This window comes from Dasypus novemcinctus, chromosome 14 (genome assembly GCF_030445035.2).
Source record: "Dasypus novemcinctus isolate mDasNov1 chromosome 14, mDasNov1.1.hap2, whole genome shotgun sequence".
In the NCBI taxonomy this organism is placed as follows: Eukaryota; Metazoa; Chordata; class Mammalia; order Cingulata; family Dasypodidae; genus Dasypus; species Dasypus novemcinctus.
This window is the reverse complement of record NC_080686.1, coordinates 68362450-68377419: the sequence shown is the minus strand read 5'-3', so window position 1 is coordinate 68377419 and position 14970 is coordinate 68362450. Positions and strand designations below refer to the sequence as shown.

Genomic DNA, 14970 nt, shown 5'->3' with positions numbered 1-14970 from the left:
TTTCTGCTTTCACTTCTCAGCTTATATAAGACCCCAGAAAGAGATTAGAGATCCAACCTGAGTCATGCATCACTGAAGCAGTATAATCAAAGGCTCTAAAGCAATCTAATCAAACAATTGAATCAAAAGTCCCTTAACTGAAATAATAAAAAATAAATTAAAAAAACAAATAAAATGCAAACAATTTTTTGAAAATTTGAAGTTAAAAAAATTTTTTTAGACTTTTTATCTTTCATCACTGTAAGATCCATTGTCTTCTATATACAATGACATTTTCTTCTGTGTATTTCCCCAGTATCTTATTGTTTTTCATTTTATCTTCAAAGAAGGTTACAGAAAAGTCAGAGAAAGATAGGGAATTTAGGAGATTCCCATATACCCAACATCCCCTCTCTTTTTCTACTCTCCCCTATTAATAACATTTTACATATAGATGGCATATTTGTTACAATTGAGGTACAAATATTGAAGTATTATTACTGACCATGGTCAGTGGTTTAGATTATGGTTTAAATTTTGGACCATACACTTTTACAGGTTTTGACAAAATTTTAAATGGCCTATACCTGTTATTGCAAGTTCACGCAGAATAATTCTAATGCCCTAAAAATGCCCTATGTTCCATCTATTCGATTCTTCCTTCTCTCTTCCCTCAGAACCCATGGTAACCACTAAGTTTTAATTTTTGAAGAATAAGATCATAGTTAAATTTGCAATACTATTGTGGGCTTGACATATTGGTCTGTTTTCTTTTATGAGGCACTGCCTATGTTCTTGAGGGATTCTTGTCTCCCTAGTTGAGAAAATAGCAGGATTCCCTAGGATGGGATTTTAATATTTTCTTGTTTATTTTGTGTGTCTCCACCCACAGATATAACACACTGTGACAAGATGAACACTTACATATTTGATAGAAGCCTGCCCCAGGTGAGCCCTATCCCATATACCACCCCCCCCACCTGTCACACTACGTCAATAACCCTCCCAAATAAAGGGTCCTACACTCACAGGAATGGATTTGTTCAAGGAACATGATCTTTTCTGGGATTCACAAAACTTCAAACTGTCACAATTGATATTAGACAAGGTTTTGAGTTACATGTTCTAAATACATTCACCGCCTAATTTTAAAGGCATTCTCTTATTGCCTGTTGTCAACCAGTGATGCTGAGGCGAACTCAGATTCTAGTTCAAATCTCATTCTAACAGAAATTTTTAGGATTTTCTCTGTTGTTCTGAAATTTCATGTCTCTAGCAGTGTTTCTTTTTTTTTTTTTTAAGATTTATTTATTTCTCTCCCCTTCCCCTTTCCCCCCTACCCCCAAACCCGGTTGTCTGTTCTCTGTGTCTATTGGCTGCGTCTGCTTTGTCTGCTTCTATTATTGTCAGCAGCATGGGAATCTGTGTTTTTTCTTGTCGGGTCATCTTGTTGTGTCAGCTCTCCATTGTGTGTGGCACCATTCCTGGGCAGGCTGCACTTTCTTTCGCGCTGGGCGGCTCTCCTTACCGGGCGCACTCCTTGAGCGTGGGGCTCCCCTACGCGGGCGGGGGACACCCCTACGCGGGGGACACCCCTACGCGGGGGACACCCCTGCGTGGCACAGCACTCCTTGCGCGTGGGGCTCCCCTACGCGGGGAACACCCCCACGCGGGGGACACCCCTGCGTGGCACAGCACTCCTTGCGTGCATCAGCATCGTGCATGGGCCAGCTCCACACGGGCCCAGGAGGCCCGGGGTTTGAACCGTGGACCTCCCATGTGGTAGACAGACCCCCTAACCACTGGGCTAAGTCCACTGCCCTAGCAGTGTTTCTTTTTTCTTCAATTTTGCTTGTCCTCTAGTGGGTCCTATTTTTAGCACTGGGACATTTAAATTTTTTCTATTATTTCTTTGATAAATTTCTCCCTTCCATTTTCTTTGTTCTCTCTTTATGGACTTTAAGTTGGATGTTAATTATCAATTGATCCTCCACGATTTTTTTGCCAAATGCTCAGATTCTTTTGTCTCTTTCCATAGATCTTTGAGATTCTTAAAAGGGGAATAGGAATTAGAGGAATATCTGGAGAACTAAGTGGAACAATCACTTATAGGCCAACTTTCAGCTAATCCCCTAATTTTGGTGGCCTTCTCTCTCTAAATTTGGGACATACCAGGGGTTTTGCTGCTCAGATGGACTCTTATCTCTGCCATAAATCCCCTTTTGTATGATCTCAGCTGCTATTGCTCCCTTTATTTTAATCCTCAATGGGTTTTCAGCTCATTTCCCTCTTCCAGAAAGGTACTGGGATTTCTTACCTGCTGCTAGTATCATGTTTTCTTATCGATTATGGATTTATTTCTTTACATGCAGTTTATGGAAATTTATGAAGTAGGGTTAGAAGATGTTTGACCCCCCTGCTGCCCTATCCCACGTCATTACATGAGCACACTGAGATCCAGAGCGACCACATGGATTATCTGGATTACTTCATGTTTCTTTAATGTTTCCTCCTTATGTCTCAGTGCCTTGGAGACTCTTTGAAGATTTCAACTTCTTTATGTGGTATGGTAGCTGGACACTATATGCACCCCCAGGAAATCATGTTCTTAAAACTGTTTCATTTCTATGGGAGTAAACCTATTGTAGGAAGGATCTTTTGATTAGATTACTTCAGCTAAGGGTTTTTTGATTAGGTTACTGCAGTAAGGTGTGGCCTGGTGTGGTTCTTAATCTGCTTATAGGAGTCCCTTATAAACAGGATGAATGCAGAGAAAGCCAAAGGAAGCAAGAAAGCCCAGAAGAAAAGCAAAAGACCAGCAGATGCCACTGCATGCCTTGCCATGTGACATATGAGTCCAAGATTGCTGGCAGCCAGTCTACAGGGAGAAAGCATCATTTGCTGATGCCTTGAATTGGACATTTTCATAGCCTCAGAACTGTAAGCTTGCAAGCAAATAAATCATTGTAAAAGCCAACCCATTTGTAGCATTTTGGCAGCCTAGTAAACTAAAACATGCTTTTACAAACTCACTTAATCAGTTGTGCATTCATTGGCTGTTTTGTTATTTCCTCCTGGTTTGTGCCATTTTGATGAGCAAATTCTTCATGTTGATGCTTTATTTATGTCATCACCATTTCACCTGGGGTCTGTCTTTGGGATTTCTTCTTACCATACTCTGCAGCACTCAGGCCACTCCATCTTACTATTTTGCTCAGCAATGTTTCTCAGAATGCCTTCCCAGGTTCAGGAGGAGAATTAAAACCCAAATCATCCAGCACACAGGCGATAAAAGCCGGTATGAGATACCAGGGCTTACAAATCCCTCTGCAAAGCCCCATAACATCATGTCATCACTCTTTGATGCTTCAATTAATGCCCCTACAAAACTTTTAAACATTTCTATAATAGTAGTTATTTCCTGCTTGTTGTTATGATTATTGTGGTAGGCAGCTTTTAAAATGGTCCCCCATGATCCTTGCCTCCTGGTATTCATGCCCTTCTATAATTGTTTCTCCTTAGGCATAGGCTAGAACTAATGAATAGATCCTAATGAATATGATGTGGCAAAGTGATGGTATGTGATTACTAAGATTAGGTTACAAAAAAGACTCTGGCTTCAATCTTGCTCATCTTCTCTCTCTCTCTCTCAGAGCCCTTGCTTTAACTGAAGGCAGCTTCCATGCTGAGAGTTACCCTATGGAAAGGCCAACATGGCAAGGCACTGAGGAAGCATCTTCAATTGAGACTCTCAAAAGGGACAGAATCCTGCTACATGACTAAGCGTGGAAGCACATCCTTCCTCAGTTGATCCTTGAGATGAGATTGCAGCCTCAGCTGACACCTTGGTTGCAGCCTATAAGAGACCCTGAACCACAGGCCACCAGTTAAGGTGCAACTGAATTCCTGCCTTTCAGAGACTGAAATGATACCTATTTGTTATTTTAGGCTTTATATTTTAGGACAATTTGTTATGCAGCAATAGATACCTAATACAGTTAGTGAGAGAATAAATGCAAGAATTTTGAGAGGGTGCAGTAATGTTTCAAAGTAAAGTACAGCATAGATAATTTATAGTATAGGTTAATCTATAGCATAAATAAATGTAATTATTTATAGACTTAAAATATAAAAACTAAGAAATAAAAATTTAAACAGAATATATATTCTAAATATCTGTCAACTAATTTGCCAAAAATTCCCCTTGTTCTCAGTGTAGATAATATAATATGTATGGTTCTGTATGTATTCCAGAAAATACAAATAAGCATAAACTAAATACAGTAAATACCTTTGGAAATAAAATAAAGTAATGCAATTGTCCTTTCATATAGTTGAAAATAGTCAATAATTTAAAAATATTAAACTCAACACCCAGAAAGAAATTCTATTTGTTATTCTTCTTTGGAAGAAGAGGTTCTTTAGTGCTTATGAGAAATTTTTGAGGTAAATATTTATGTTTATACTTAAGAACCAATCTGATAACTTATTTTTAGCTTGAAATTAATTTAAAACAAACACAAAATAAATGATATGATATAACAAATATTAACTTGATCACATCTTTTTCAGGTTTTAGTGAACAAACAGGCAAGCAAACTCAGCGACAATGGCAACAACACAACAGAAAGAAAAATTTGACCTTCGGCAAAATACATCAATATGATTATACTACAACAAGGTATGCTGAGCCTATACAATTTTGCTTCCAAGTTTTTTATGATTGAAGTAAAGAATAATTTCTCATATTACTGAATGTGGTCATCCAAGGAGGGGATTTTATTTATAAATTGAATTTATTGAGGTCAAGATAGAGAGAAAGAGAGGAAGTCTTTGCCATAACCCAGGAAGAAAACTTCTTTCTATATGTAGACCTACAGCCTGTATAGAACTCAAAAATGTGGAGTAGGTTGTTAAGTCTTGTGGACAGTTTTATAATACAAAGCATAAAATAGTTAGCAAATTAGAGAATCTCAGAACTCCTCTTGAACAAAACCCTTTTCTTAGATAAAATGTCCCACCCAACACTCCAAGACTTTGATGAACTTAACCTCTAGCACCATAAGATTTTGGGTCAGAGTTGAACATTTGACCATTCTTTTCTCTCTGAGGAATTTTAAAATGAAGTGTCATTAGTGTAATCATCAATTTGTGCTGGAGACTGGAGCTGGATGAAGTATCACATTGAGGACTGAATCAGCAACATGGCAACCAGGGTGGCAAAGAGACCTGAAGAGAAAACTGGCCAGCAGAAAATAGAGTGGGATAAAGAGAAGCAGACACAGATTTTAGATCACGTAGCATCAAAGACATAATGAGATGTGGAGAGCATCTTGGCAACATTCTAATTCTTTGCCACCTGCTGTACTTCCTATGACTGGGTTCCATGAAAATCCTTTGTATCATTCCAGTAAATCACCTTTACCATGTTTAAACATTCTTTGTGCATGGTGCTTTGTTGAGTATTATATTGTAAAATAGATTCAATCTAAGACAAAACTAATATAACAACCAAACACATGTTGTAGTAGGGTTTATTCCCACATAATTCAAAGTTGTTTGCAACAAACAAGTAAAAAGCGGCAAGAATCTAAATAACAGATGACTAAACATTACATACAATTTGGTATTTGTTCTTCCATCAGTCTTGAACAGATAGAAGTTCTAAGTCAACAAATAAAAGTAAGCATTTATTGCATAGCTAGCCCTGTGTTAAATACTGTGGAAAATTATATATAAAACCTATAATCTAATCAACAACCTGGGTACATTAAATAGAATAAGATAGTGTATAATCAAGGGTCAAATGAGTAATTCATATGGTAATTGCTTTAGGAGTTCAGAATAATTAGGTATGAACTGAACTGGAGAAAATTTCACAAAGTCAGTGGAACTTAAACAGAACCCTGGAAGAAGTATAGGATTAGGAGAGGCATTCTGAAGCATAAGCAAACATGCTATGAAAGGCAGAGAGGCATGGTTTAGTGAAGAATGGGTTAAATTGGATTTGAACTTTGTGGAGCTTTAGGAAAATTACTGTTACTAATTAGTTAAGTTGGATTTTAAATTTGGGTCCTGGTGTATGTCAGGAGTGACACAATGGGAAACCAAGGCCGGAATGCATGTAAAAAGATAGTTTGTAACTCATGGTCCCAGAAAGAGAGAAAGAGAGAGTGTGTGTGTGTGAGAGAGAGAGAGAGATGCCATGAGGGTTTGAAAGGGAGCTTGATCAGTGTGGGTGGCTCAGTCCTGGTGGGGGGGAACTATTACCCCAGTCTAGGCCCCAGGACTAGAAAACTGCTTATTAACTAGGTCAAAGTTCACTACTGAGGCAAGTGGCTTAGTCAAAGTAAGATGTATGCCAGGGCAGCACAAAAAATTTTTGATGGTTACAACACTTACCCTGAGTCCCAGTTTTCTAAACTGTAAACTTGATGTAAATATTAAATCAAGCCACACTCAACCCGGTGTTTATCATGCAGGGAACATTAAAATACTTTAACAATCACCATATTTCAGTGACTTAAGACTCAAAAGATAAGACAACCCTAAAGTTATAAGATCTGGTTAGTTGTCATCATGCAACTACTTGTTCAATTAGGTCAGAAGGATGCCATGGCCTCCTAGGTCTTCATGCCAACCAGGGAGCAAGAGGCAAGGAGCATGGGTCTTTGATGTTCTATAGGGTATGGTGCTGGACAATAGGAGGGACCAGTAGCAGCATCTATCATAGTCACCTCAGTCTGTAAAGCAGGGTCCTGGGTGGTAGAGGACATCTGGCTCCATTACTTAATGAACAATGCAGACCCTTCTGGCCTTCCTTTGGTGAACAAATGTGCGAATCTCATGCCTGAATGCAGTGCATGCTCCTTAGGTCTTTTACACCTTCTTCAAAGCCTTGATTCCCTCTCAGTCAGGGGCCAATCCCCTAACCTCAACAAGTGGTAGAATTGCATGTATATCTGCCCTTGCTGTCCTCTTCTGGTAATGATGGGATACATTCCCACAGAACCAGAAGCATCAGCCCACAGAAGTGAGACCTGACACAAGACCTGACATATGGAGAACAAGATCTATGGATCAGCACATCTGGTAATCACATCAGAGCCACAGGTTATGCAGTCTTTATTGAGTGAACAACTCATGTGGTCTTCATTGAGGCACTATTGTTATTCTTCTTTTTCAGTAAATTCTTCTCCTTCTGTTTATTCTCAGCACAGTAGACACTGTAGTCCCTAAGATCATAGCACTCCTCTGCCCAAACCATTCTATGGCTGTCCACATCACTTAGAATAAATACAAATTCTCCACTACTTCCTCTGCCTACTCAGCTCCTTATTCACTCTTCTCCAGCCACCCTGGCCAGTTTGTTGTTCTAGACACAATCTGTTCTCAGGGCCTTCACACAGGCTGGTCTCCTTGCCTGTTGGTCTTATTATGGTTTATTCCTTCAGCATCCTCAGATCTCTGTTTAAATCTCACGTTATCAGTAAGGACATCCTGTGTCACCTTGTCTAAAATTTCACACTCCACCTCCCCTACCATACAAATTTCCTATCACTCTTCCCTGCCTATTTTTTTTCCTTGGGCAGTCTTCCTTAACTACTTAACTTCATGCTTTGTTGTGTTGTTCATTTTTTCCCCCTCTTCTACTAAAGTATAAGTCACACAAGAGTAAGAATTTTTGTTACTATGTATTTTAGTTTCCCAGCTGCTATGATAAATACCACACACTGGGTTGGCTTAACAAAGTGAATTTATTGAATCACAGTTTCAGAAGTTGGATAGCTTGCTTCTGCCTGGAATCGGTACAGTTCTGGCTGACCAGGAATCCTCAGGGTCTTTATCTTTCCCATCACATGGCAATATCTTCTCTCCTTTCTCTTCTGGATTCTGTGGACTGGCTCTCCCTGTGGCGTTCTATCCTTAAATCCTACAGAAATAGGGTTAAGACTCATCCTGATTCAACTGGCCACACCTTAACTAAAAATAAAATTTTCACAAGGTCCTATTTACAGGAATGTGGGTTAAGATTAAGAATTTATTTTCTCCGAAGTACATAACTCAATCGCTACCCTAGAACCAGACTGGCTATACAATTTGTAAGGCCCGGTGAAAAATGAAAATGCAGGGCCCTTTGTTCAAAACTTAAGATTATCAAGACATTCTAAATGTGGGACCATGAGTGACTGAATAGGTTGCAAGTTCATAAAATTGGCCCCTCCTAGCACCTCCTGTAGAGAGCAGCAAAGTCATTGCCATTGATCATCCATCAGGAAAGACTCTATTCCATCTCTTTCCAATTTAGCCTGTGAAGACTCTCCCAATGTATCAATATCCCAAGACACTCATAAGTTTCTGTGGCAGATGTTGGACCTCTGAACATCTAGAAATTTGGCAGTAGAGAAGGGAGCCTACTACACACCTCTTCATTCTTTTAGGGTAAAAAGAACTTCATGCAGTGTCTTTCAGATGAAAACTAATAGACACATAGAAAATAAAATTATCCCTTACATTATAGAATATAACAAAAATGGTCTCAGATAAAATAATTGTTACAAAAAATCAATTTGATTCATATGCTTTAAAAATTTTATAACTGAACAAAAGAAACTTTAATGAAATTAAATCATTTAAGAAAAAACTAAAATATCTAGATAAAGTAAACCATAATTTATTTTACTTTTTAATAATAAACTATGACTTAAAATTACCTACCCTTTGTAAGGAGAACAGAGCTGCTGGGTTCTTTCTTCTCATGGTTATCAAATAGTGGGAATAATGTTTGCTGAGCCAGGTCTTCATTTTAAGCGCAGCATCTAATCTATTCCTATATTTTGACTTAGTTCTAGGATATCACCCAATTACCCTATTTCAAAAGTAAATTGTAACAAAGAAAATAATGTAAATTTAAGTTTAACTGTTATCTAAGCAGTTCCCAAAACATTTAGTTATTTAAACAGTTCACCTCACAGCTGTTTTTTGAAAATTATCAATTGCTGTTAATCACTTTCACTTTGGATCATTCTGATTTCCTTTGTTGTTTCATTTGGTAACTATTAGAGTCGGCTCTTTATTTAAAACTTCCTTTTGACACTACATATCCATGTGGCTGTGAAATTCTAATAGCAACTCACATGAAATCACATCCCCAAGCAAGTTGGAACCACAAAATTAAACATTCAAATAGAAACCTAGATTAATGCATTGTATAGTTTGAAAATGCTGCCTATGCACCAATGCATAATTTTCAACCATCCTTAACTCTTGCTTCAGGTGATCTCTCATCAGTCTTCTTGAATTATGCCTCTAAGGTATAAACAATAAGATCAATACACAAATGTGCTTAATATTTTCTTAAGAGTTTTTAAGACAAAAATAATGTCAGACTTTTTTCTTCACCTAACATTCATTAACATCTCACAGAACACTAGTTTTCCCTGAAACACAGTTTAGGAAATGCTATCCTAGAATAAACCCCAAACTGATAGCACAGAGTAAAAGAAAAAAATGAAAGGGGTCTGGAATTAGGCAGACCGTTGTGCTAAGACAAGTTCTATCAATTGGTTTCTTGAAATATTGTGAAGTTTTATTTTTTAAATATAGCAGTGCCTAATTTTATATGATGCTTAGTAAATGTAGATGCTTAATAAATGTTAGCTAATTTCCTTCCATCTACCACCCCAAGCTTCCTCTTTGGGAGCAGCATCAATTAGGACTCTGTCACAAGGGAAAGAAAACACAACCAAACTCACTTCAGCAAAAACGGAATTTATTGGCTCACATAAAATGACAAGACTGGATTCAGGTCCCAGAAAATATAATTAGGAGTTGGTTTCTCTCCATCTTGTTCCTCTGCCTTCTGTCATGTTGGCTTCAGTATCAAGCGTCACATGTAGCAAGAGGTTGCCTGGAGCTCCAGCCCCAACATTCTCTCAGATGTCAGGCCTAACCAAAAAAGATTCTGAATATCTCTTTCCTATAAATTACCAAATAAGTTTAACTTTAGTTTTGATGGATTACCAAATCTGACCAATCGTCTGATCATTGTGACTAATGGAGTGGACACATTGTGCTATCTCAGGAATGTAGTGTGTGTGTGTGGTATGTCAGATTCTTCAGAAAGTCAGGGAGGTGCTAATTCTCCAAATGGCATTCAGGTTATAGTTACCTAAAGAATGTAAATAGATGCCAGCTAGTAAAAACAGCATCCACTATGTGTCCCCTCTTATCAATTCAGTCACTCATGCTACAAGCAGAAGTCTCTCCTACCATTATAAAGGGAAATTTTGAGTTGTATATGTTACTACAATAAAAAGTTTAAAAGGAAATAAATAACATTAGTTCAGTGTCATAAAAAAAAGAATGAGGTCCCTAAGATATTCTCCACCTTGCTGCCCCAGAAGCTTCAAGGGATCTCACACTGTCAATCTATTACTTATTTACAATCTCTTTTGTTTTTCTACTGTAGATTCCACTCTTTAGGCTCAGGTTTGCTTCCTTGACATATGCCCAAACCTCTCCTCTACCAAATCTTCAGTCTATAATTTCTATCTTCTGAGATACAGAGCATCCTAGACATCCTAGCATGGATCACCCTATATTATGTTAGTTGCCTGAGTAGTTGTACATTTCTCCCACATACAGTTTCTGATTCACTCTGTGTCATCATTGTTTAGCACAGGCTACCACAGAAAAGTTATTTAATAGAGAGTTTTTAAAGGAATCAATGAATGGATGAAAGAACAGGTAAATGAAGATACCGGTATCACAGAAGAGACCCCATGTTGTTAGACAAATTTCAGTGACAGTGTCAGATAGTATTAGCAGTAAAGGTACAAATTTCAGTTTGTTTCACATTGCAGGTCTTTTTTCTTAGGGTCTAAATCTCTATATCGACTTTATAGAGTCAGAGTGAGTCTTTCTGTGCCTCTTTCTCACATCCCCCCCATACACACATACCTTCCTATACATATATAAACCAAATTTCCCTAAGAGCATAGTTAATTTTTTTAAAAAGATAAAAAAGCAGCTTTTCGTTTTCTTTTTTAAAATTATAATCCAAAACGGTTAGCTACTTTGAGAAGGCACTGGCTACATTCTACAGCAAATCTCTAGATACAGCAATTTTCCTGACAATTTATTTGACTACAAAGTATCTGGCTGGCTTCAGAGGGAGAAAAAAAAAAATCATCCAGATATTTCAACAGAAGAAACTTCTAAAGGTAGATGAAGCCAATGCATTTCAAGGAAAAATAACAGTAGATTAACCAATGGTAAAATATCTGCAGTCCCAGGGAGATTTCTCCTGCCTTGAATTTTGCTGAAGTGGGATTTTCATCAGTTATTCCCATGAAAGTTTAATAGTGCTGTGGGTACATAATTCTCCATCTTAAAGGCAAATGTTCTTTTGAAAATATACTTTTAAAATCATGTTTAAAATACTCACGTAATGCATGAGTGCAATTTCATCATTAAAAAAATGGAAAAGGTACATAAGTATACAGAGTTTTAAAGACACATCTATCCCTTTCTTTCCACGATGGTAATTGCTTCTAATTGTAACTTTCCAAACATTTAAACAAACTCATGTATTCTTCTTCTTAAAATCTTCCCAGTTTCCTTTTTGGTGAATTTCCTCTCTTCCACTATTTATCATCTTGGCCAGAGAACAATTCACAGTGCCTGCCTCCACCGTGGAATGCAAGGAGTCTTCCTACAAGCCCCTTGGAACTGCAGGAAACCCGAGCTCAGCCAATCAGATGCATGTACCTGAGCCTCTGCATTTTAAGTGTGTTAATCAAGGAAACAAGAACTTTGAGTGTCAAAATCCTCACAGTAGCAGCAGCAACAGAGGTGATGACAGCAGTGGCAGCTGTGGCAACATACCGGCCAGGCTATTGCTGCACAAGCGTTGCGACGTTTCCTGCCTCCTGATTTCCTTCTGTGCTTCCTTGTCTCCCAGTGTTTCCAACTGTCTTCTTCCTGCCCTCACTGATTCTGTGACCCAAAATCCTTCCAACAGCATGTAGACTAGACATCCGTAAAGCCTATTGTGCCTGTTATTAAAATTGTAGAGCAAATTTCTTTGGCTATTTTCCTAGTATATATCTTTCCCCTCTTTATTAACCTCTATTTTTCCCTCTAAGCTTTAATAGAAATTGCTTTAATCCAATTAATCAAAATTTAAATTTTATTTTCTATTTCCCATGCTTTTTTGTTGCCTCTTTTTCTTATAGTCTTCTATTCACTTAAGATAGTGATTACATGTAGATTTGGTTAAGTTAGTCAAGTTAGAATGGTAAACTCTTGGAGTAACCAATAAAAGAATACTTGTCAAAGTCTAACCAGTATCTCTATTCTCCTCTAGAAAAACCCAAGATATTAGAGTGCTTTAATTTCAATCCTGTTGATACTGTCTGAGCTGTTTTTTTAACCTTTATCTTGTTTTTAAAATACCCAAATAGACTATGACTTTAAATGTCAATGCATATTTGGATTTACCAAATTGGGAAAAGAAAATAATTGTTAATCAATCATTGTATATTCTTTACATTTTGAAAATTTATTTTATTGTTTCCAGGAGTATAAAGTTACTGATTGTATTCTGCTATTGGAGAACTTTTTTTTTTTTGGTAGTTAATCTTACTTCCTGACTTTGATATTCTATAGTTTGATAATACATATGGATATGTTTTTTTAGAGGAAGATCTCTTATCAGAGGATGTCAGCCCCATTAGCTCATTGGGGAAATGAGAAATTTATTAAAGTTGGGAATCACTTTTTAAAAATGATCAATTGAAGTATTAAGCATTTTATTTAAACTTAAAATATATAAATTTATGTTGCTTGCAAAATTTTGATACACAGCAAGACCTTTCCATTGAGATGGGTCTACTGGTGGAATCTATAAGTTTATCTTTCATGAATTACATGCATAATGCATTATGTACAATTTCCAATTTCAGTTTCTTTATAGTGGAGGTAAGAACTTAAAGACACTGGAAGAAGAATCTGTATTCACTAAACGCCAGATATTTTTTACTTTCAACCCTCCAGTTTTACAGTTTTTGTGCTAAAACCTAATTTCACAGCTATTTTTTAAAATGACATGCCTTTATATTTTCAAAGCATTCAATTTAGTTTTTCTTGACACAGCTCTTCTTTTACATTGATATTTTACTGGTTTGCATAATAATAATAACAAGCGTATCCCCTCTTTACAATAGGAACAAAACACCACTGGCTAGTTAAGAACAGAATTCAACTGGTGGGATGAGCTGAATTGTCATTTTCTAATCATGAATTGTCTGCCACACTATGGGAATCATCAGTTTATTAGAGAGGAGAGAATGGAGAAAACATTAATTTGCTGAATCAGTCAAGAGAATTGGTTCAGTTAAGAGAAGTTCTACCCTGATCCTCCTCTGAACTCACTGCACTGCTTGCTACAAATCTGAGCAATCAAGTCTCCCTTCAGTTCTGGACATTCTCAGCTATCATGCTTCCCAAAGATGTTGCTTTCCTCTTTATTTTCACAATCAAGAAATCTTATTAGATGTAGTCTGGATTTCCTTTCTATTGCCCATGTCCCTTAATTGCTTTCTCATGCATTCAACCTCTGTATTTCTCTGAGTTACATTTTTTTCCCCCTAAGATCTGATTCCCCAGTTTCTCATTCTCTCAGCAGCTGTGTCTGTCTAGCTATCACTTAAGCAGTCCCCTGAGTTTTTTATTGGAAGGAAATATTTTTTTACTTCCAGATATTCTACTTCATTCTTTTTCAAATCTAATATTTTTTATAGTGTCTTTTTCTTTTATTAAGATTTCTATTCCTTCTTTTATCTCATTAATCATTTAAAATGTATTTAACTTCCTGAGTTAGGAAATTCTCCCACAACGTAGTTTTACATTTGCTTCTGTTGGAACCATTTTGTTCTCAACATCTTACACCAATTTTTAATTATAGCAAAATGCAGTGGTTAAGGTAAGAGTCTCTGGAACCAGACTGTCTGGGTTCCTAACATGCTCAAAGATTTTTATACAACTGTTACAGTCGAGTAGAAAATTTATCTTTCAATTTTACTTTCTGTTATTTCATAACCCCACCCCCCAAAAAAGAGACTTATTTGCTTATATGATTATCAGTTTCATAAGGAAAAGGCAAATTTATTACTTAGGGAGAAATTAAACCTGAAAATATTTTTAATCAGAGTTTTCAAATCTTGCCTCCATCATTTCAAAGTTAGAAAACTAATAGGTTTTACCTCCAAACCAAAAACTCAGTTTCCTCACAGTAGATTTTTTTTCTTGCCCACAGATCTGGACAGATAGAGCACCCCTTAGATACTTTGGAAAGACGATGGGTAGAGCTTTTCTGGTCCATTTTTTCATAAGGTCTCCTCTTTAGGCTAGTGGTTTAAATCAGAATCCCAGTTCTATTCAGGCCAGAGGTTAAGTCTTGTATGCATTGCATGAGAGAACATTAAAATATCAGTGCTCCTGGGTCAAAATCTATACGCGCTATTATTATCCACTTTTCATGTTGGTTTTTTGAGGTCCTTCTTTATTTTTAGAAACAGTATATCTATTTCCACTCTTTTGCACATGTGCCTATGCATGCATGTGCCAGTGTGCTTTTATTTTTTAGCAAGACTATGTATTAGTTATTTGGTATCTAGCATTAGTGTTCATGATTCTGGGGGCAGATGGAGAGAACATCTACCTACCATATGACTGAATTCACCCGAAGATAGTTTATTATAAGTAGAATTTCTGGATCAAAAGGAATGTGTACTTGAATTTTTGAGCTGCTTATTAAATTGCCTTCCCTCAAACATGTACCACTATACTTATCCCCCACTGTGGCTGAGAGTGCCTATTGCCTCATATCTTTGACAATACCATACATTAAAATTTGGGGAAAAAATTCCCTGTGCTTTATAATTTTGCTTTTTCTTAGTAATAGTGAACTAGAGACTTCCTCTATTT

General features: G+C 37.0%; 1 long non-coding RNA gene across 1 annotated transcript; it reads left to right on the top strand.

Moving 5' to 3' along the window:
• Window positions 1-3632: 3632 nt before the first annotated feature.
• LOC131273302 (uncharacterized) lies at window positions 3633-14925 on the top strand. The gene is made up of 3 exons (XR_009180490.2): window positions 3633-3871; window positions 4552-4660; window positions 11598-14925. It is a non-coding gene; the product is annotated as an uncharacterized lncRNA (long non-coding RNA).
• Window positions 14926-14970: the final 45 nt, after the last annotated feature.